This window comes from Pelodiscus sinensis, chromosome 3 (assembly GCF_049634645.1).
Source record: "Pelodiscus sinensis isolate JC-2024 chromosome 3, ASM4963464v1, whole genome shotgun sequence".
Taxonomy (NCBI): domain Eukaryota; kingdom Metazoa; phylum Chordata; order Testudines; family Trionychidae; genus Pelodiscus; species Pelodiscus sinensis.
In genome coordinates this window covers 84672532-84694213 of record NC_134713.1, presented here as the reverse complement: position 1 = coordinate 84694213, position 21682 = coordinate 84672532, and the positions used below count along the sequence as shown (strand labels likewise).

Below are 21682 nucleotides of genomic sequence, written 5' to 3'. Positions count from 1 at the left end.
ACTGTTGCAATAACTTTTAACACAACCAGAGCTGGACGTATTTATCCTAATACAGTAAATCTGGCAGATTTCTATTGCCCTTCAGCATCAGGAACAGAAAATGTAAGGTTACATGTTTCAATTTAAAGTTAATAAAATATCTCAAGTGAATACTGGTGGCTCTTGTTCATAAGACTTCATAATTCAGACGTAGTGACAGTGTTAGTATTCTGGATATCTGACATCTCAGGAGAAATGTATTTGCCCTTTATATAGAAAGCATCGTATATTTATCACAGGATGCAGTCCCACAGAAAGTGCATTTACCATTGATGGGTACATTATGGGGCTGTTCTCTTTAGACCAATTGAATCACTTTTAGGAAAAGCACTTTCCTTAGCTTAAAGTCAGCTGCTTCACTTCTGACCTGACAGTAAAATGTCCACAGTTAAAATCATTAGTATTTGACTACACCACCCAACATCTCTTGTAAAAGTGGGCATAGAGAAAGTGGTGTTTTTCTGTCATTCATTTATTCATTTCCAGGCTTTTAACTTGTCTTTGTTGATTTTGCTGCACTGGTCTGTTACTGCCACTGTGTCTGTATATGCTTATTGGGATTTTTTTCATATATAGTACTATGAGATTTACCTGACATTACTCAGATCCTTCTGTGCTGGGAGTATGGGGGTGCAGGAGCCAGAGCAGGGTTTTGGAAGGGGTGTGTATATGTGGGGAGGGGGTTCAAGGAAGGGGATGGGGATTCAAGAGCCAGGACAGTGGGTAGGAGGCTCAGAGCAGGGTGTGAAAGTGGCCATCGGCATTGCTCCCTGGAGCTGGCCCAGGATGATGAAGGCTGCTGTGCTTCCCAGCTGGCAGTATTGCTCCCTGGGACTGGCCCAGGGTGATGGACACACTTGCTTGCTGCCCCCCATGGTCATTCTGGAGAATAACTGTCCCTGCTATCACAGCCCTCCCTTTCCATTTGATGAGAAACAGTCCAATTCCATGCACATCCCATTGTCCTGACACAATCAAACCCTGACCTTGCTTTATGTTATGATAAGAGGAAGCGCATACCAAATTTGGTTGACCTTAGCTCTTAATGTTTAGGAGTTCTTGAACAGACTCCCAGATGATGGAGAGACAGACAAAAGCTCAAAGTCTCTGACATATATAGTAGATTGTGACATATTGGAAAGAAATTATTGCTTTCAATCTAATAGTTGCATCAAATTCATTAAAATTTGATACTTTTTATTGTGTTTAATTTGTGATCAGGAAATAAATGATAGACTAATACAAATGCTTAAACAGTGCTTCTGAAGGAATTTAATAACACTCTTCTGTGTATTTCTAAAAGCATTTTAGGACTGTTTACTCCAGAACTGTTTAAAATACCTGAATAAGAATTATAGATTCATACTAGGTGAATGTTATGTATATATCCATTGTGAGTCTTGTGGTCATTATATTGACTGTAGAAAAATTGGTCTTACATTAAATAGGTGATGGAAATATAAAAAAATTCTGCATCAGTCTTTAAACCCTCTTTTTCTGCTACGTGAAGTATGAATAAAGAGTCTTCTTTATAAAATATCTAGTGTGCTTACTGTTGTCATATCGGTGCAGTAAGTCTACAAATTATACTTAAATGCACACTGCATTTTTCTGATCAACTCTTCTGTATACAGTACAAGGTGCTCAGCCAGAAGTGAACTAATTTGGGCCATTAGAAAAGAAAAGGTTTCAAAAAGGAATACTTGTTGGAGACTTTGGCTTGCTTCATTTTCTTCTGGGGAACAAAAATGTGCAGCTGCTGCTTGCATTACCTTAAATGGAGATGATCTGGACTTTCTCCAGTGGGATTAGAAATCCACCACCAGAGTATGTTTGTGTTCTTGTATTTAGAAATCCGGTTATTTTTTTTGGGATAATTTCCAAAAAGCACAGGCATTTTATGCTTTGGTATAGCAGCTCCTTATTTAACTAATAATAAAAATTTCCTTGAGGTTATTTTATGTGTTTGTTCTTAAAATTCCAGATGTAGCTATCAGTCACCTGTACTATCTTGGTAAAAACTCTGAGATGTTAGTGTTTGTTTTCTGTAACCTGTGGTGATGAATAGAAATGAACTATATAACCCAAGCATAGTCTGGTTTTGTGGTTTTAACGTAACCAAAGAAATTCAGCACTACAACTCAACACTATTGTTGAGGTCTTCTCACACTGTTGTGCCATTTTTCTCTAATAATAATGGGTATATCGTGTATGTTTACTCTGCCTCCATAAAAATGGCATAATGGCATAATTTACTATGTCTCTTTGCTTCGGGGTGTAGCCAAGTTAGTCTGTACAGGATAAACTTAAAAAAACATAATCTGGTAGCACTTGAAAGACTTAACAAAACATGTAGATGGTATCATGAGCCTTCGTGGGCACAGCCCACTTCTTCAGATGACCAGAGTGTTGGATGTCCAGGACCAAAAAAGTTTTTTGGTCCTGGACATCCAACACTCTGGTCATCTGAAGAAGTGGGCTGTGCCCACGAAGGCTCATGATACCATCTACATGTTTTGTTAGTCTTTCAAGTGCTACCAGACCGTTTGTTGTTGGTTTTTTAAGTTTATTTATGTCTCTCTCGTATAGCAATAGGCAACCAAAACTAGTGAGTGGGCCACAGGAGTGGACCTCCTTCCATTCAGTGGGCCGAGTGAACTGTGCTGGGCAACCTGTGGCAGTGGGGTTCTACCAGTGGCCCCTGCACCTCCTCTCAGCCCTTAATTCACGGCATTCAAGCTCTGGGAGGGCAGGGGTGGAATGGGGATGGAGCACGAAGGAGCAGATACATAGCATTCTGAAAGTGTTGGGAGGGAGGGGGAGAAGTAGGAAGTGTGGGGCTCCAGTGCTCTAGTGTGCGAGAGGCACGTTGGGGAGGGGGAAAGATGGGAGGTGCGTGAGCTGCAGGTGGAACTTCAGTGGTTCCCATGTACCGACAAGCCAAATACTGTTCTTGGTGATATCTATTCAACCTCACTGTTGTTGTTTGCGTATTTGCACAGTTGTCACTGATTTTAATTTAGGGAACACCTATGCTAGTGTATAGGAAGAATAGAATCCAGTACATTTGTTCTTTGCTTCTGTTTCATTACAGAAGCAACAAGAGTAAAAAGTGGTGAGAACTTTTTTCTTACTGAACTTGGTAAATGTGATTCTAAAAGCATAGAAAAGGCTACTTCTTCCACTGCTGTAAGTAAGCACAGTCTCATTAAAGCCAATGTGCATATACAGTTTTACACCTGCTAAAAATCTGGCCCTAAAAGAAGGTCTGATTAAAAACACGTCATTTTATTTAGTCGTTTTAATGGAATACAATTACATTTTAAGACCGTTTCCTGTCTCTAAATTTTCTTGCTTGATTTTGGTGGCCATGTTTAAGAAAGAAGTCCTGAGTTCAGTGGTCAACAGATTCTACTGTTTTCAATAGAAGGAAGGGGGTTGAACCTTTGTTTGATTTTGTTTACCTTAGTGAAGCATTTAGTGAAACATTCTCTAGCAACACAACCAGAGTTCATGCTTCAGGAATAACAAATAAGATCAAAGTTATGATGTTAACATATAATCTACACAGTCTGATTTTAGTTTTTTGTTTGTTTTTAATCATGAAAATTATATAAATAGATAAATAGCACTCCATAGTCTTCAGGGTAATTTAATTAGTCATTTACTTTGATGACGATCACAAGTATTCTGAATTTTCTTCCATTGCCCTTTATCACGTCACTCCAGGATATTTTTACCCTTTCTCTTTGTTTTCCTCCTACCTCGTGCTGCTGTCAGGCTACTGTTATAACATACTCTATCAACAGTAAAAGAGAAAGATAATCAGGGAGAGTCCTTTCTAAGACCGCCACCTTCCCTGCTTCCTAGATTGACTTACATAGGATTGTGTGGACTCTTGTGGAGGAGGCATTCCTTCCGCACACCTGTGGTGTGAAGATCAAGGCCTGTCATCTTAGCCCCGTTTATATTAACTTCTAGTAAAAGGAGGAGAAGTTCTAAATCATTTCCTAAATTTGGCATGTCATTAAAATGCCTTTGGATTTATTTTATCCACAATAGCTTGTCACAATAGCAAGGTAAATTAAGTCCTTGGCCTTGTACCTATTTACTTAAGTCTACATAACCATGTAGGTTTAAAATCTTATGGAACATAACTGAATAGAAAAGTCTCTCATTGGAGCTGCAGCATTATAGATCTCTAGGACATTGTTTTCTTGTGGAATGCTAGAGGCTCTAATTGTATTGATTGTCAGGTTTGTTACTAACAGAAGACCATTTTAGAAAAGATCAGCTTTATTATAGGGATGTGAATGACTAGTTGACTAGTCATTTCCCCCCCTTGCTGCCTCTATCTGAAAGAGGCAGCAAGGGCGGGGGAAAAAGGAGGGGGTGTTTCAAAGCAGTAGTGATGTGTGGCATCCGGGGTCAGCTGGGGACTCCCGCGATGAACCTGGGCTCCATGTGGTACTGCCGCTTTGAAATGCGTCAGCGGACATGGGGACTGCTTGAGTCCCCCGTTGGCCCCATGCTGCTTGCGGTGCTTTTGCCTTTGAAGTGTAGCAACAGCCCTGGGGAAGAAGTGCCCTTATCGACTATTCGATTAGCCAAATTATCAAAATTGTACATCCCTACTTTATTATTTTAATTTACTTCAGTCTTAGGGGCATGAACTTTTAACAAGTGCAGGAATTTACAGCGTTAACAAGTATAATGGCACCTGTTAGGTTCTTTGACACTTTGACCTATTGGAAAGATAGGGGAAGAGGAGCAAAAAGTATTTTTGTCTGTGTCTTGTGGTATTGTGTGCATAGTGACCTCCAAAATATACAATTTATTTTTTAGACATATATTTGGCATAAATTGCACCCATGTAAAACCTTATTTTTTTAAAATAAATGTTAACACCATAAACATCTATATGCTGTAAAACATCTGGTTTGTTTTATATCAACACATTTTTATCTGTTCAATAGCCAATTTATTAAACTACAAGTTGAACCTCTATAGTCTAGAACTCTTCAGTTCGTCATGATTTTAGTTACCTGGTTGTCCACATTCATGGATATGACCAAGTTTCTTGTGGTCCCATAAAGTTTGTTTACAGCCTCCAGTTCTGGCTTTCAGTGTTCTGTGGTGTTACTTAGAAGACATTTAAAGGTAAATTAGAACTAAGAGCCCAGTAAGCAGAGGAAGTGTTGGTAATGCTTCTAGACAATATTGACCTCCTGTGATTCGGCAAGTCTTCTAATTCAGCACCAGTCAGGTCCTGAGAGTGCCGGGCTAGAGAGGTTCAACCTGTAGAAAGTTAACTTCTGTCTCAGTGCCAGAAAGCAGCATGATACAGCGGAGATTATTCAAGAAAAAAAAAATTGCTTCAGAATCAGTGCTTTTGGATAACACATTGCTTGTTTTTTAACAATTACAGAATCTTCAAAAGCATTGTAATTTCAAGTTTTAGTCTTCCCAGTTGATTAACTCATTTGCATTAAGTGATGTGCTGAGATTCTTGTGACAAAGAAACGATGTTGAGTGCCTTTCAGATAAACTGTTCCAGGAAACAGAGAGATTAGTTGTGTTCTTTGACATGGTATGAGTGACAGATGAACACTGGGACAAAGGCATATGAAGGAGAGATAAAAGGTTTGAAGACCATGTTTCACTTGCCAAGTGCGGTGGCACTGGATTATCTCCAGTTTAACAGCAATTATAGAATGGAGGCCAGAGATTGTGTTTTGGACTTCAGCTGCTACATATCCTCAGGAGTAGATTGTCATATATAACAGGGGAGTGCTCAAACTTTACCCAATTGAGAAACATATTAGCAATACTCAGGAACCTGAGGGTCATATCACAGCGAGTACTGTAGTAGCTAGTCTCATTTTAATATGCAGTAGGACTCATGGAGGGCACGAGTCCTCTCCTAGTTCTAGGATTGCATGATTCTATAAGGGACCTCGAGAAGTCACTGAATCCAGTCCCCTGCTCTCATGGCAGGACCAAGCACTGTCTAGATCATCCCTGATAAATGTTTATCCAACTTACTCCTAAATATCTCCAATGATGGAGATTCCACAACTCACCTAGGCAATTTATTCCAGTGTTTAACCACCCTGACAATTAGGAAGTTTTTCGTAATGTCCAACCTAAACCTCCTTTGCTGCAATTTAAGCCCATTGCTCCATGTCTTCTCCTCAGAAGCCAAGGAGAACATTTTTTTTCTCCCTCCTCGTTGTTACACTCTTTTAGATAATTGAACATTGCTATCATGTCCCCTCTCAGTCTTCTCTTTTCTAAACTAAACAAGCCCAATTCTTTGTCTTTTCTCATAGCTCATGTTTTCTAGACCTTTAATCATTTTGTTGATCTTCTCTGCACCTTCTCCAATTTCTCCTCATCTTTCTTGAAATGTGGTGCCCAGAACTGAACACAATACTCCAATTGAGGCCTAATTAGCGCAGAGTAAAGCGAAAGAATGACTTCTTCTGTCTTACTCACAACACTCCTGTTAATGTGTCCCAGAATCGTGTTTGCTTTTTTTGTGTCACATTGTTGACTCATGTTTAACTTGTGGTCTATTCTGACCTCCTAGATCCATTTCAGCAGTACTCCTTCCTAGACAATCACTTCCCATTCTGTATGTGTGAAACTGATTGCTCCTTCGTAAGTGGAGTACTTTGCATTTGTCCTTATTAATCTTCATCCTGTTTACCTCAGACCATTTCTCTAGTTTGTCCAGATCATTTTGAATTTTGACCCTATCCTCCAAAGTACCTTATGCAATGCTCCATCCAGCTCCAAAGGGCACTTAACTTAGATCAAGATGGAGGTGGCATAAAGAGGTCTTTTAGCTTCCATGGATCTACTCCTCAGAAGAAAACATCCCTAAGCAATAAGAACAGATTCCCGATAGTACTGCCCTATAGAGCAGTGGTCCCCAACATGGTGCTTGCGGGAGCCATGGCACCTGCCAGGGCATTTATGTATGCCTGCCAAGTGATCAGGGCCGGCCCAAGCCATTCTTGCGCCCTGGGCGTGTGGCCCCTGCCCTGGGAGTGTGGTGCATGAGTGGCCCCACCCCCAGGCATGTGTTGCATGAGCGGCCCCACCCCCGGCCGCCCGGCAGCCCCAAAAGGTTGGGGACCACTGCTGTAGGGTGTGTCTAGACTACATGGCTCCGTTGACGGAGGCATGTAAACTAGTTTACCGACATAGTCAAAGAAGCAGGGATTTAAATAATCCCCGCTTCATTAAAATAAAAATGGCCGCCACGCTGTGCCAACAATCAGCTGATCCGGCAAAGCGCAGCAGTCTAGACGCGGATCGGTCGACAAGGGAAGCCTTTGTCAACCACTCCCTTATGCCTCATGTAGTCTAGACAAACTCATAGAGTCATGACTGAAATGACTTTACTTTTCTTCGTTATATTGTCTTTTATAATATTTAAGTTATCACCAAAATTCTTTGGCTTCCCATTTTTATGGCTTTTCAGTTATCATTTGAGAAAAAATGTTGTTCACATACGGTACATTACTTGTATTCCTATTTGAAAATCTGCTTTGATTGCACCTATTAAACCACAAATGAGAAAAATAATTAAAAGCTGTGATTTTCTTAATACTGGAAAAAGAGAACTACTGATCATAGCTTCTGGATCATGTGCGCTCTTCTACCCAAACCTTGAGTGGTTACAGCACTATAGAAGTTGTCTTCTTCAGCTGTTTTTATTTACATCCCAACATGGATATATCACTGGACTGGGACTCAGGAGACTGAATTTCATTTCTGCCTTTGAGCAGCTTTCCTGCGTGACTCTGGGCAAGTCACTTTACCTTTCTGTGCCTTAGTTTCCTGATCTGTAAAATGGGGATAATATGTCTAGCTCTGGTCTGTAGTTCTTTGAAATGTAAAGGTGAAGAGCACTCTATGGCTATGTCTATACTTTATCCCTCTTGCGCAAAAGTCTATGCAAATGAAGCATGGATTAGCATATTGACGTGCTTCATTTGCATAATTAACCAGGGCCCGTTTTTGCGCAAAAGCCTCTTGCACAAAAAACACCCCTAATTAATTATGCAAATTCAGTGCAGATTAGCATATTGCCATGCTTTGTTTGCATAGGATTTTACGCAAGAGGGATGCAGTGTAGACATAGCCTATAATGGGTAGGTATTACCATCCATTAGGAAGTGGAATGTATTAGAATCTTTCTTCTTGCCTTAAGCCTTCAAGGCCTGAATTTTGGTATTATCAAGCTAGACCTTCCTACCTCTGGCATCTCTTCCAAGGAAAAGGGACCCATATATGGAACTTCTAGTTTTGTTAGAGACAAGTGTGTCTCAAGTACTCCTCATAATGTCCAGTGGAAGAGGTTCACGATCTGGAATGAAGCCAAACTTTCACTTCTTCCACACACGGTCTGCTGGACTCTCTTCCACACTTGTCAGAGTTCCATTTGTATGGATTTTCAGTCAGAGGCCAGATGGATTGCAATTTTCAGTTCATTATGAGCCCGTAGAAGCTTCAGACCAGAATTTTGATGTGTCCTCTGAGTTTGAGTCATCTCAGCCTTGATTTTTTTTTAGACGTGCCCAAAACTCTAGCTGAAATTAATGAGAGAGGTGGATGATCAGCACCTGAGAGCAATCAAGCCCAAGGTGGGTATAAAAAAAGTCTTAAAATTCTGTCCTAATTTCTTGAGAATTTTTAAAAATATTTGCTATTTGTGTAGTGCTGGAAGGTGTAGATAGCATGGAACAAAATGAAATCTAGTCCGTGCCCCATCAAACGTGTAGTTTATCAATGTTCCTAGGATACTAAACTATTTGGCTTGTTATTGTGAGGCCCAGATTGTTCCCCGATACATGGTACAATCACCACTGGCAGCAGGATGAACTGTAGAGGTGAGTAGTGACTAATTATTACATGCCCTAAATCATTGTTTCTTAAACTGTATTCTGTGGCACACCGGTGTGCCGTGGAGAACAACAGAATTAAAAATGGCCTCCCTTAAAGGGGCAGGCGACCTTTTTTCTCAATAACTTCCCCCCTGACCTTTTTTCTCCCCAACCCTTTTTTTTTTTTTTTTTTTTTTTTTTTTTGCTTGCTTGGTGTGCTCCCCATAAAAAAAAAAAATTGTTTGGTGTTCCTCGATCTTAAAAAGTTTAAGAAACATTCCCCTAAATGATAAAGTAGGGATATGGAGATAGACAGCATATGCTTATCCCTTAACTGGATATAGTTCTGCTTAGATCTGCTATAAAGATGGCTGTGTTTAGGAGATGGCACCATATAAATGAACTGACAGGCACTGGGGATTTTTGGCGGTGGGTTTGCTGATACTGTTATTCATTATGCTTCGGTTGTAATGGTTTAATTGTTTGTTTCCTTCTCTTTGTTCACTTGTTTTAGCTATCTATTTTCTCTATCATGTATATAGACTGGAAGATTTTTAGGGCAGGGATTGTCTTTATATTTTGTGTGTACAATGCCTAAAACAGTGGGGGTTTATACCTTATTTGGGTCTCTGTGTGCTATTGTAATATTAAAAATTACTTACAGTGAATCAGCCATAACTCTTTCTTCACCTTTTTGAGTGCACAATTTTTTGGTTTTAACATTAGTGCTTACTTTTCACATTGACTAACTGTATTTACATTTTTATGCTTATGCTGGTTTCTAGCTTAGCTTAGCAGCTTGTATCACACACAGCTTCAGAGAATGAAAGGGGAAAAAAGATTACAGCCGTTCACCCAGTAAAGCCCCAGAATGTTTCATTAAAGAATGTTTGGATTTAAATGTAATGGGAAGATAATATGATCACTTAATAAAACAAGTGCTTCTAAACTTAGGAGGGACCCACTTGTTATCTATGGAAAATTCCAGGCACTATTGGTCTTAACATCATATTAAGTGGCACCTAGAAGTGTTTCATGCTCAAAGCATTTGCCAGAACATAAATGGAAGGAGTTTCTGAACAAAATAATATTGACGCAAGCTTTAAAGCAGTGGATCTCAGAGTGTGGTCCGTGGAATCTGTGCCCACCTCCGTGGCTCAAAATCAGCACCGCTCCCTCCTCCCCCCCGCACTGGGTACACCAAACATATGTCGTAGTTTTCCGCTTGTGCACCACTATTTCCCTTCCCCCGGCTGGGACAGTCTCGCAGGGACTCTCTCTAGCACAGTGCTGCAGCAAAGGGCTCTCCCCCTCCCAGAGCGCATAAGCGGATCCCTTGGCTCTTTGCTAGCAGGCAGCCAGACCAGCTTCCGGTGGCAAGCTGTTTTGGGGGCAGATCGGAGCCTGTAGTGCGGATTCAATCAGGATCAGAGCATTTCCTGAGTTCCAGCACAGTGAGCCCCGTGCCTGGTGATCTTTCACCATCCACTGCCCCACCACCATGTTCCACACAGCCTTCTCTCTCCCCCCGTGGGATTGCCTAGAGTGCACGGGGCCCCAAGTCTGGCCACGCCACCTCCGGGCTGCTTGTTCTTTGTACAGCAGCTGCCACCACCGCTGCTGGAGGGGCTGGGCAGGTCCGAGACAAATACTGGTGGAGCTGCTCCTGGACCTCCGTGCCTTGTAGCTACCGCTTCAGCCCTGCCGGGGGACACTTGGAGCCCAGCTGGGGCACTGCAGAATTGGGCATGCTTTGGTTTGGTAGGTGGGCTCCGTGCACTGTTGCTCTCTCTCCCTGCCCCTCCCCACCCCGCTAGGGGAGCAGCAGCACATGGAGCTGCTCTCCACCGTGAGCTGAGTCTCGCAGGGAAGGTTGGGCCTTTCTTCACCCGTCTCCTCCCCGCGCACTCTCTGAGTGGGAAGTCTGAACTGGTGTTGTAGCCTTGCAGCTGCACAGGTTCTCTGCTGAATGTTGAAGGGAGGCTGAGCTTCCTCCCCACCCTTCTGGGGGAACAGCAGTGTGCTGTAGGGATGTTTTCCCTGCTGCAAGGGGGTGCAAAGTCAGCTAATTGTCCCCCCTCATGCCCAGACCCCTGCACACCAATTTCCCTCACTCACTGCCAAGACCCTGTACCCCCAGCTTGCTCCAACACCCTGCCTTGCTCCTGCACCCTCCCTCCTATCCAGACTCTGTGACCTCTCTTGCTTCAGCACTCTCCTTCCTGACCAGACACCCTACCCACGGCCTCTCTTGCTCCTGTACCCTTCCCTCTGGCTAAACACCTACCCGCAGCCTGCTCCTGCACTCTTCCTCCTGGCTACACACTGTACCCTCCCTAGCTCCTGCTCCCTCCCCTTAGTCAAACACCCTACTTCCAGCCTGCTTCTGCATCCTACCTCCCACCTAGATCTCACAACCTCCCCTTACTGCACCCCACATCTCTTCCAGATCCTGTGCCCCATCCCTATCCCATTTGCTGGCAACCCTGTCCCTCACACTGTACCTTTCATTTTTGTCCCCTCTGCAGAGCCTATGGGGGGGTCCATAAAATCCACTACCTCCGGAACCCCAGAAAAGTAAATCTGGCCTATGAGAAGCCCTGAATCTCAGTACTCCCTGTCCCTTCCCCATACCCCATGGGGCTGGAGCACAAGAGGAGTGAGGTGTCTCATTTGAAAGCCACATCAGTGAGGATTGGGTGTGTTTGAAGTTTTTTTGCTTCACACTTGTGTGGTCTGCAACTGATTTTTCTGTGGGTCAGTGACCCCTGATCCAAAAAACGTTCCCCACCCCTGCTGTAAATAAAGAAAACATTGAAACCTTTTGTTTTGGACATAAATTAATATTTTACTTTATTTAAAATGAAATTTGATAAGCTAACATGAGAAAGTTAACAGATTTATTGGAGCATAAGCTTTTGTGGGCAAAGACCCACTTTGTCAGATGCATGTCAGATACGTTCATCTATAAGGTGCCACAGGACTTTTCATTGTTTATGCAGATTCAGACTAACATGGCTACCCCCCCAATACATGAGACAGTTAAAATGCTTAATCTGTTTAATAATTTAAATTAAACCATTCTCTCTAGCTGCAGCACTAGCAAAATGGCCCAGGGGTAATTATGTAATTACCAGTGAGTTTCTATTAGCAACTGGTGGTCTGCAGAAAGTTTTACATTGAGCCAGGTGGTCAGGCCCAAAAAATTGAGAACCACTGCTTTAAAGGAATGACATTGATGTTGCTTTTGTGTCTAATGGTTTTGTTGATAGTGAGTAGATATGCAAAAGGAGGTATATAATCAAGTCCACAGCTTTGGGAATATCTCTTTCCCTATGTAAGCGTATGTTGGCTCAGAAGTGGCATAGATGGAAAGTTGTGGATCACAGCTGAGTGACTGATACCATGCCACAACTGAGACAACATTCTTGTGCTATAAGAGAGGTACCCGTGGCAGTGCGTATCTGTCATGTACTTTGCAAAACTGTATTTTCTGAGTCAATGTTCTTTTCACTTTTAAATAGAGATTTTGTTGTTTGTAAGATCACCACTGGTGCCATTCTTAGAAAAAAAAAATCCCATGAAAGGAAAACTGATGTTCTCACCACCCATGTGCAGGTAACCATAGCACCAAGTGATATCTTTTTTGTATTTAGGTCTTCCTACTGAACTCAGTACAATAGTGATGTGTGCAGAGTAAACCTGCAGATATGTAGACTAGAGGATGGACAGATTCTGAGCATAATAAGAATTATTTACATAAGCTGCATGGGGCAGCAGAAACCATCTTCATTATCGTTGTGCAGTGGGGACCACTATGTTCTCCTAACACATGCCTGCTTAGTGTTGCACTTTGCCCCTTCTAGTGGCACTAGCCCAACTAGAGATTAATGAGTTTGCAACCAAGTTTGCTTAGCCTTGGTTAAGAGCCATATGGCTTTTAGTTGATGCAATAGTCACTCATGCAGAGATTTTAGGTTTGATCTCACCTGCTGCAAACTAGGGTCTGTTTATGTTACACTGTCATAATACAAAATGTCAACAAAAGCTCTATTCCAGAATGCCAGAGCCAGGGAATTTTTTGCAGCAGTATTTGTTGAGATGCATGCATCCTGCACTTCTTTATGGCCTCGCCTGAAGCTGCGTAAGGTTGGTAACTCCCAGTCCCACTGGGTTCCTCCTCACTGCCCATTGCCTGTAGCAGAGCCCACTGGGAGATTTAGTTCTGTGTAGGTAGCTAGTTAAGGAGCGAGTTAATCTGTCAACAGTTTGTTAGCTGTTCACATCTGGTAAGTGATTTTTAATTTTTATTTTATACCTTCAAGTTTATTTTAATAGTTGGTTTTGGCAATAGGCATTGGAGATACTGAGTTTGAAGCACTGCTTATCGTGTGAGGCATTGGTCATTAACAGTGATCTCCATAGGCCGTGTACCTTTTATGCTTCTGTGAAAGGCGCATTAAAATGTGAGTGGCAGTGAAAATATTCTGAGAGTGGCCCGAGTCTACCCCCAATTTCCCCTGTGCAGGTACTTCTATCCTGCATCCCTGTGCCTCGCTCTCTGCACCACAGTCCATTGACTCTAGCAACCTGTAGAATCAAGAAGACTACTGCAATGTCTCTTGCCTTATGCAGATGCATGCAGGTGGGGTTCAGCCATGCTGCTCCTTGGTGCAGGATCTCAGGATCCCTCCCTGGGACTCTCCCATATAACATAAATGGGTGCATTGGGCTCATATTTTCATGGAGCTGTGCATGGTAGTGAGCACTATACCCAGTAATAAGTGCTGACAGTGTCAGATCCTGAGGCCTTTTCTACACTTCAGGGAGATCAACACTGCGGTGATTGATTTCCCGGGGCTCGTTGTAGCTGGTCTAAGGTACCCTAAATTGACCACTGATCACTCTCCCAACGACTCTGGTACTCCATTGTGTTGTGAGGAGTTACGGGGAGTCAACGGGAGAGTTTTTTTCCATCGATCCCCCACAGTGAAGACATGCGAATGTCGTGGTAAGTTGAATTAAGGTACATGAACTCCAGTTACGCTATTCACATAGCTGGAGTTGTATACCTTACTTTGACTTTTCCCCCAAGAGTAGACCTGGCCTAATTTGCATACATCGTATTTGTAATGGACTGCTAAACTGTATTGTACAGATCAATCATTTGGTGACGCTCTGTGTCACTTACCTCTGTTAAATCTACATTAGCTATTCCTGGCAGTGCATTAAAGGATCTTGGGTATAAGTACTCATCTGGTCTCTCATGCTCTCTCTCTCGCTTGCTCTCTGGGAGGGAAAGTCTGTAGCCAGCCCATATGTGGTACTGAAGCCAGGACTGCTACTAGCAACCTTGCAACTTGCCATGTACAACTTACCGTACACAATAGAAAGTTAATTTCACCGTTATGAAAACAAATTAATTTGTATGTTTCTGTCCTGTTTCTTTTCTTTCACCTACCTAATCTGAAATAAATTGGTGTGTAATGATATCTTATGCTTAATATACTGCTCTAGTTCATGTGTAGTTAAAACACCAGTACTAGGAAAGTTTCACTGAATGTTTTTGGGGGAAAAATGTTGCTTTTACAATGGACGATATAGTGTTATGTATGTTGTTACCTTTCATTTTTTCCCTATTGAAAGCTGTATTTCATCAGTTACTGAGTTGCTTACAAAAACAGCAATAAAAGCATTGTTGATCAGAAGCTGCCCTAAGTAGCATTTTTCCTTTTTAATAAATGAGGAATGTTAAACAATTATACAATGTAAGTCACGAATATAGGTCCACTTGGCAGAATAGAGGCAAATCTGGCCAACTTTACAGAGCAAAACAACTATTTATCACTATGAAATCTAAACAACAACTACAAAGACAGGAGAAGAAGAAAGAATAATACTTATAGAATTTGATGTGCTATGTTCTAAATATTATCACTGCAGAGTCTGATATGTAGTCATCATATATATAGTAGCCCAGTGTCTGTGACTCTGTAATGCTGAAATGTTGGCTGTTGCCTCTGGGCGGTGCTGTTGCCTGAGACACGTCCTTCGCCGCTGTGGCTCTCAGCTGACTTCTGCGCCGCTCAGCCGGGCCGCCACATGGGAGCAAGTTGGCGCGAGCGACCGTTTGGGCTCCGTGGTCCCCTGAGTGAGAGGCAGGAAGGGGAGGAGAAGAGAAAGAGAGAGATGGAGAGAGAGGCAGGAGGCGGAGGAGAGCTGAGAGGGAGGGAGAGACAGTAGGAGGAGGAAAGAGAGACGGAGCGAAAGACCGGAGGCTCAGGAGAGAAGACCGATGTGGAGGAGAGACCTGAAAATCCCGTCTTATGACGGGCTAATTGGCTAGTATAAAAATAATCTTCCAAACAATGGAACACTTAAAACTGGGAAAGAAGACTTGTGATGTATTGTTCTTCGCCAAAGTTAGATTCCAAATTGCCAGCGCTAATTTTGACTTTTGAGAATTGGGATATTAGTTAGTAAAACTCTCATTCTAGCCTTTTGATCTGCAGAAGTCCCTTGTGTGCACTTTTAGATCACACAATTGTGACTATGTATTTTTAAAGTGGAACGATTTGTGGGTGTGTTTTACAGTATATTACTTGCTCCTCAACTGAACAATGCTAGACATAGTGGGATGGATTCTGTCCTCAGCTACACCTGTGCAATGCTAATTGTAGACATTGGGAAGAAAAAGACCTAGTAAGTCATCCTCCTCATCTTTCTGCCAGGGCAGGCTTATTCTCTGTTTTCTCTAGTGTTTTTGTCCAGGGTTGTTTTAAAAAAAAAAAAGAGGTGATTTCATTTTAAACTGCCTATTATGTCTCATTGTCATTGTTTTTCCTGGTTTAGCTTACATTTTCACACTATTTTTAGTTGTGCATTGTGCATACACCAATTAAATAATTGCCCCCTGTCCATGGAAATATTTACAGACTGTTATGACTCTCCAAACTATGCATGTGGTCTTTTAACCCTTCCTCATAATTCAGCCTCTTTGGCTCCTGGATCTTTTTTGTTTTTCTTCTCCAAACTCCATTCAGTACATCAACATCTTTGTTCTGGGCACCACATAACCCACAGTTCTGGGCACCACATAACCAGAAAATATTCCACATGGTTTCACATCAGAACTGTCCATAAAGAGACTTTTCTTCTTCTTCTCTCCTCCATAATCTGTTGATTTTGTGTATGGAGCCCAAAACTGCATTCACCTTCTTTTTTCTTTGCAATATAACATAGCTGCAAAACACATCTAATTTTTACCCATAATTTCTCTCGTAACTTGCTTTCCAGGTAACATTCTGACATCAAGTATATGTATTTTCCAAAATGCATTAGGTTGCATTTTTCCAAACTGGATCTCATTATTTTATGTTGCTATACGCTGATCTCCAAATACTCATTTTTCTTCACTTAATAAAGATGTTTAAGAAGACTAGACTTAACAGCAGTCTCTGCGGGGCTCCACTAGGTTGCTTGGTTATAATTTAGGACAAACTCTGACCTATAGTGCGCAGGATATATATCTCTTGACATGTATCTGACAAAGTGGATCTTTGCCCATGAAAGCTTATGCTCCAATAAATCTGTTAGTCTATAAGATCCATAGGACTTCTCTTGGTTTCTGTTATTTCCACTCCAATTCATCTGAGGAAAAGTGTTTTACCCACAAAAGCTCATGATTTTATAGATTTTGATTAGTCTCTAAGGTGCCAGAGGACTATTTGTTGTTTTTGAAAATTGCAGATCAACACGATTTTCACTGGATTTAGAGAGGCATTAACAGATTTTTTCATGCCTTAGGGTTTGTCTACATGAAACATGCACTATAGGGATGTGATTTGCATGTTGTGCATTATCTGGCCCAGATAGGGTCTATTGTTTGAAATCTAGAAACCTCTGCTCCTTGGTTCAGCCTTAATCAGGGAGAGGGCTATAAGGCAGTCCGGGGCTTTATAAAGGAGTGAGTCAGCGACCAGGGTTTGTTAACAGGGAGTTTGGAGAGGGAGTTAGGAAGGGGAGTGGAAAAAAGGTAAGATACACTTGCCATTCTTTAAAATCTTTTTCACTACACTCCTGCCAATCAAGAAGGCATTAAATAACAGCTGAGGAATCTCTCAGAAGGAAGCCAGGTATGGATGGTGATAGGTCTGCTATTGTTACCTGCACAGCATGTGCCATGTTTGTCTTCCTCCCAGAAGAAAGAAGGGATTTCATCTGCACTAAGTGCAAGCTGGTTGCCATTTTGGAAGAAAAAATTAGAGGACTTGAGGCCCAAGTATCGACCCTACGTTCTATCAGAGAGGATGAAGACTTCCTTGTTAGAAGGCAGCGTTTAATCCTGCAGGCACAGTAGGCTGAAGAGCCAGTCAGGGCAATACAGGATAAGGAAGAAAACTGGCAGCATATAACCTCTAGAAGGAAAAGGCATCCAACTCCGGTATCCCCCATTCCTGTAGAGGTAAGTAACCGCTATCAGGCTCTCTCCACGGGCACCGCGGTGGAGAATGCTTTGGCAGGGACTTCTCAGGGAAGAAATCAGAAGAGAACACCATCTACTGGAAAGCATGGGATGCATAGTCCTAGGAATGGGGGTTCCATGACCACCGCCCCCAAAAGAAGAAGACGGGGTGATGTTGTAGGTGGGGTCTGCAATAGACCACCAGATCAGGTGGATGAGGTAGATGAGGCTTTCTTCAGACAACTGAGAGAAGCTTCCAGATCGCAGGCACTGGTTCTCATGGGTGGCTTTAATCACCCTGATATCTGTTGGGAGACCAATACAGCAGTACACAGACAATCCAGGAAGTTTTTGGAGAATATTGGGAATAACTTCTTGGTACAAGTGCTGAAGGTACCAACCAGGGGCCATGCGCAGCTTGACCTGCTGCTCACAAACAGGGAGGAACTAGTAGGGGAAGAAGAGGTGGGTGACAACCTGGGAAGCAGTGATCATGAGATGGTAGATTTCAGGATCCCGACCAAAGGAAGAAAGGAGAGTAGCAAAATACACACCCTGGACTTCAGAAGAGCAGACTTTGACTCCCTCGGAGAACTGATGAGCAGGATTCCCTGGGATGCTTACATGAAGTGGAAAGGAGTCCAGGAGAGCTGGCAGTATTTTAAAGAAGCCTTATTAAAGGCACAGAAAGAAACCATTCTGATGCGCAGCAAGAAAAGCAAATACGTTAGGCGACCAGATTGGCTTACTGGGGACATCCTTGGTGAGCTTAAACACAAAAAGGAAGCTTACAAGAAGTGGAAACTTGGACAGATGACTAGGAAGGAGTATATATATATCGCTCGAGAATGCAGGGGAGTTATCAGGAAGGCGAAAGTGCAATTGGAATTGCAGCTGGCAAGGGATGTGAAGGATAACAAGAAGGGTTTCTGCAGGCATGTTAGCAATAAGAGGGTGATCAGAGATGGTATGGGGCCCTTTTTGGATGAGGGAGGTAACCTAGTGACATGATGTGGGAAAAGCTAAAGTACTCAAAGCTTTCTTTGCCTCTGTCTTTACGGACAAGGTCAGCTCCCAGACAAATGCACTAGACAACACAGTATGGGAAGGAGATGGACAGCCCTTGGTGAGGAAAGAACAAGTTAGGAACTATTTAGAAAAGCTAAACTTACACAAATCCATGGGCCTGGATTTAATGCATCCGAGGGTACTGAGGGAGTTGGTAAGTGTCACTGCGGAGCCTTTGGCCATTATCTTTGAAAACTTGTGAAGATCGGGAGAGATCCCGGAAGACTGGAAAAAGGCAAATGTAGTGTCCATCTTTTAAAAAAGGGAAGAAGGACAATCCAGGGAACTACAGACCTGTCAGCCTTATCTCAATCCCTGGAAAAATTATGGAGGGGATCTTCAAGGAATCCATTTTGAAGCAGTTGGAAGAGGGAAAGGTGATCAGGAATAGTCAACATGGATTCATGAAGGGCAAGTCGTGCCTGACCAATCTGATTAGCTTCTATGATGAGGTAACTGATTAGCTTCTATGATGTAGATATGAGAAAGTCAGTGTGATATACCTTGACTTTAGCTTTTGATACAGTCTCCCACAATATTCCTGCCAGCAGGTTAAGGGAATATGGATTGGATAAATGGACTGCAAAATGGATAGAAAGCTGGCTAGATTGTCGAGCCCAACAGGTAGTGATCAATGGCTCAATGTCAGGTTGGCGGTTGGTTTCTAGCAGAGTTTCCCAAGGATTTGTTCTTGGACCGGTTTTGTTCAACATCTTTATAAATGACCTGGATGAGGGGATGGATTGCACCCTCAGCAAGTTTGCAGATGACACTAAACTAGGGGGAGAGGTAGATAGGCTGGAGGGCAGGGATAGGGTCCAGAGTGACCTGGACAGATTGGAGGATTGGGCCAAAAGAAATCTAATGAGGCTCAACTAGGAGAAGTGTAGAGTCCTGCACTTGGGACTGAAGAATCCCAAGCATTGTTACAAGCTGGGGACCAAATGGCTAAGTACCAGTTCTGCAGAAAAGGACCTGAGGATTACAGTGAATGAGAAGCTGGATATGAGTTAACAGTGTGCCCTTGTAGCCAAGAAGGCTAATGGCATATTGGGTCGCATTAGGAGGAGCATTGTCAGCAGATCCAGAGAAGTGATTATTCCCCTTTATTCGGCTCTGGGGAGGCCACATCTAGAATATCGTGTCCAGTTCTGGGCCCCCCACTATAGAAAGGATGTGGACACATTGGAGACGGTCCACAGGAGGGTGACCAAAATGATTAGGGGGCTGGAGTGCATGACCTATGAGGTGAAACTGAAGGATTTGGGTCTGTTTAGTCCTCAGAAGAGCAGAGTGAGGGGGGATTTGATAGCAGCCTTCAACTTCCTGAAGGGAGGTTCCAAAGATGATGGAGAAAGGCTGTTCACAGTAGTGACAGATGGCAGGAAAAGAACAATGGTCTCAAGTTACAGTGGGGGAGGTCTAGGTTGGATATTAGGAAAAACTATTCCACTAGGAGGGTGGTGAAGCACTGGATGGGTTACCTAGGGAGGTGGTGGAATCTCCATCCCTAGAGTTTTTAAGTCTCAGTTTGAAAAAGCCCTGGCTGGGTTGATTTAGTTGGGATTGGTCCTGCCTTGGGCAGGGGGCTGGACTTGATGACCTCCCGAGGTCGCTTCCAGCTCTATGATTCTGTGATTCTATTGGTATGAATTAAAGGTTCCCTAGTGCACACTGATGTGGTGCTATTTGAATAGCAGTGAAGAGTGGCAGCACAGACTACAACTCAGGCAGTAAACACATGTTCGTATACATTTCTAGCTTCACATTTACACTGCTGATTTTAGCAGCGCTAGTGAAGGTAAAGCCAGTGTAGGTATGTCTGCTTGAACCACCGTCATACCTCATATGGTATTGTGAACCTACCCATAGTCTTTTCTGCTGAGAAATCAGTAAATTATGTTGCTGAGTTGGTGGAACATTTATCTTTGTATAGCAAAGGCACTAAGTGCAGTGACATAGTACTGTGGATTGTTAGAATTCAGACATTGCAAGTCAGGATTCCCACATTCTGCTCCCGATTTGGACACTGACTTTTTGTGTGATCTTGTGTGTAAGTCTCTGAACATCTCTGCTTCATCTTACCTATCAGCAGAATAGGCATAGCACTTCTCTAAATTAAAGGGGTGCTGTGTTAAGCAGCAATTCCACTCCCACATGCTCAGCCCAAGTAAATGAACTAATGGCTTGGAAGAAGCATGTGCAGGTGGCAGGAGGAAGGATGTTAAAGAAATCCCCTCTCCCCCGTTCTTTTTGTTTTTGCATACTATGGAGCAGCCAGAGAGCTAAACTAAACCCACTACTAAATCCCTAACTTGCCCCTGCCCAGAGGAGGAGAGAACAGCTGCATCTCTGTACAGTAATAGATGTAGCTTTCCTTCTCTCACACTCCCATTGTAACCCTCTTAGATTGATATGGGAACTGCTGTGGAGTTGAGGTGCATGCCACATAGGTTCATGATTTGTCCTCCCCCTCCCCCTCAGCACTTTCACCACTGTCTCCTTTTTCCTCCCTTCCCACCCCCCAAAAAGAAAAATCCTGCTATTCTTGTGTAGCAGAGCTGCACCAGTTCCATCACCTTGGTCTCTCTGTAGAAGCGGGTTGCATGCCGTTACGTGATGATGACTGTACACAAATTCTATGTATAGTCCATAAAACGTGTGGGTTTTTGAGACAGCTGACTGAACTGCAAGCAACTGGTCAGAAGTGCCATTCTATTAATTTAAATTTGGCTTCTTGCTGGTAATGAGGAACAACAGTGGGCAGTTGGAAACTTGATCATTGTAAAGTAGAAGTTAATGCATTTTAATAACTTGTTAAAATACAACTTTTAGGGAAGACTATCTTAAAAATCATTTAACTTTTTTTCAATATAGACCCTCACCTTTTTGGCCTCTCTAATTATATGTGCTGAGTTATTTTCTGAGGCAAAAAGCATGAACAAGTTTGAAGAAGAACTTTCAATAGCGTCATTAAAAATTGGACCTCAAATGCTGTTTGGTTAAATTATCTGAATATTAGCATCTTGGAGTCTAGAGAAAAATCCTTTTCCCACTGTTAGGAAACATGATGATATCAGTCAGTAATTTGTATCCCAGCAATAAATATTTGCATATAAGCCAGTACAGCAAAGATTTTTTTTTCTAGCAACTAGCTGAGTCTCAGCAGCAACTTGAAGACTTGCCAGGTCCCAAAAGTCAAGGCCAAGCCCTT

At 42.6% G+C, this 21682-nt stretch overlaps 1 protein-coding gene across 8 annotated transcripts in view; it reads left to right on the top strand.

The window, feature by feature from the left end:
• CEP85L (centrosomal protein 85L) overlaps positions 1-21682 on the top strand; it is a 229318-nt gene that overhangs the window by 157844 nt on the left and 49792 nt on the right. The gene's annotated exons all lie outside the window — the stretch shown is intronic.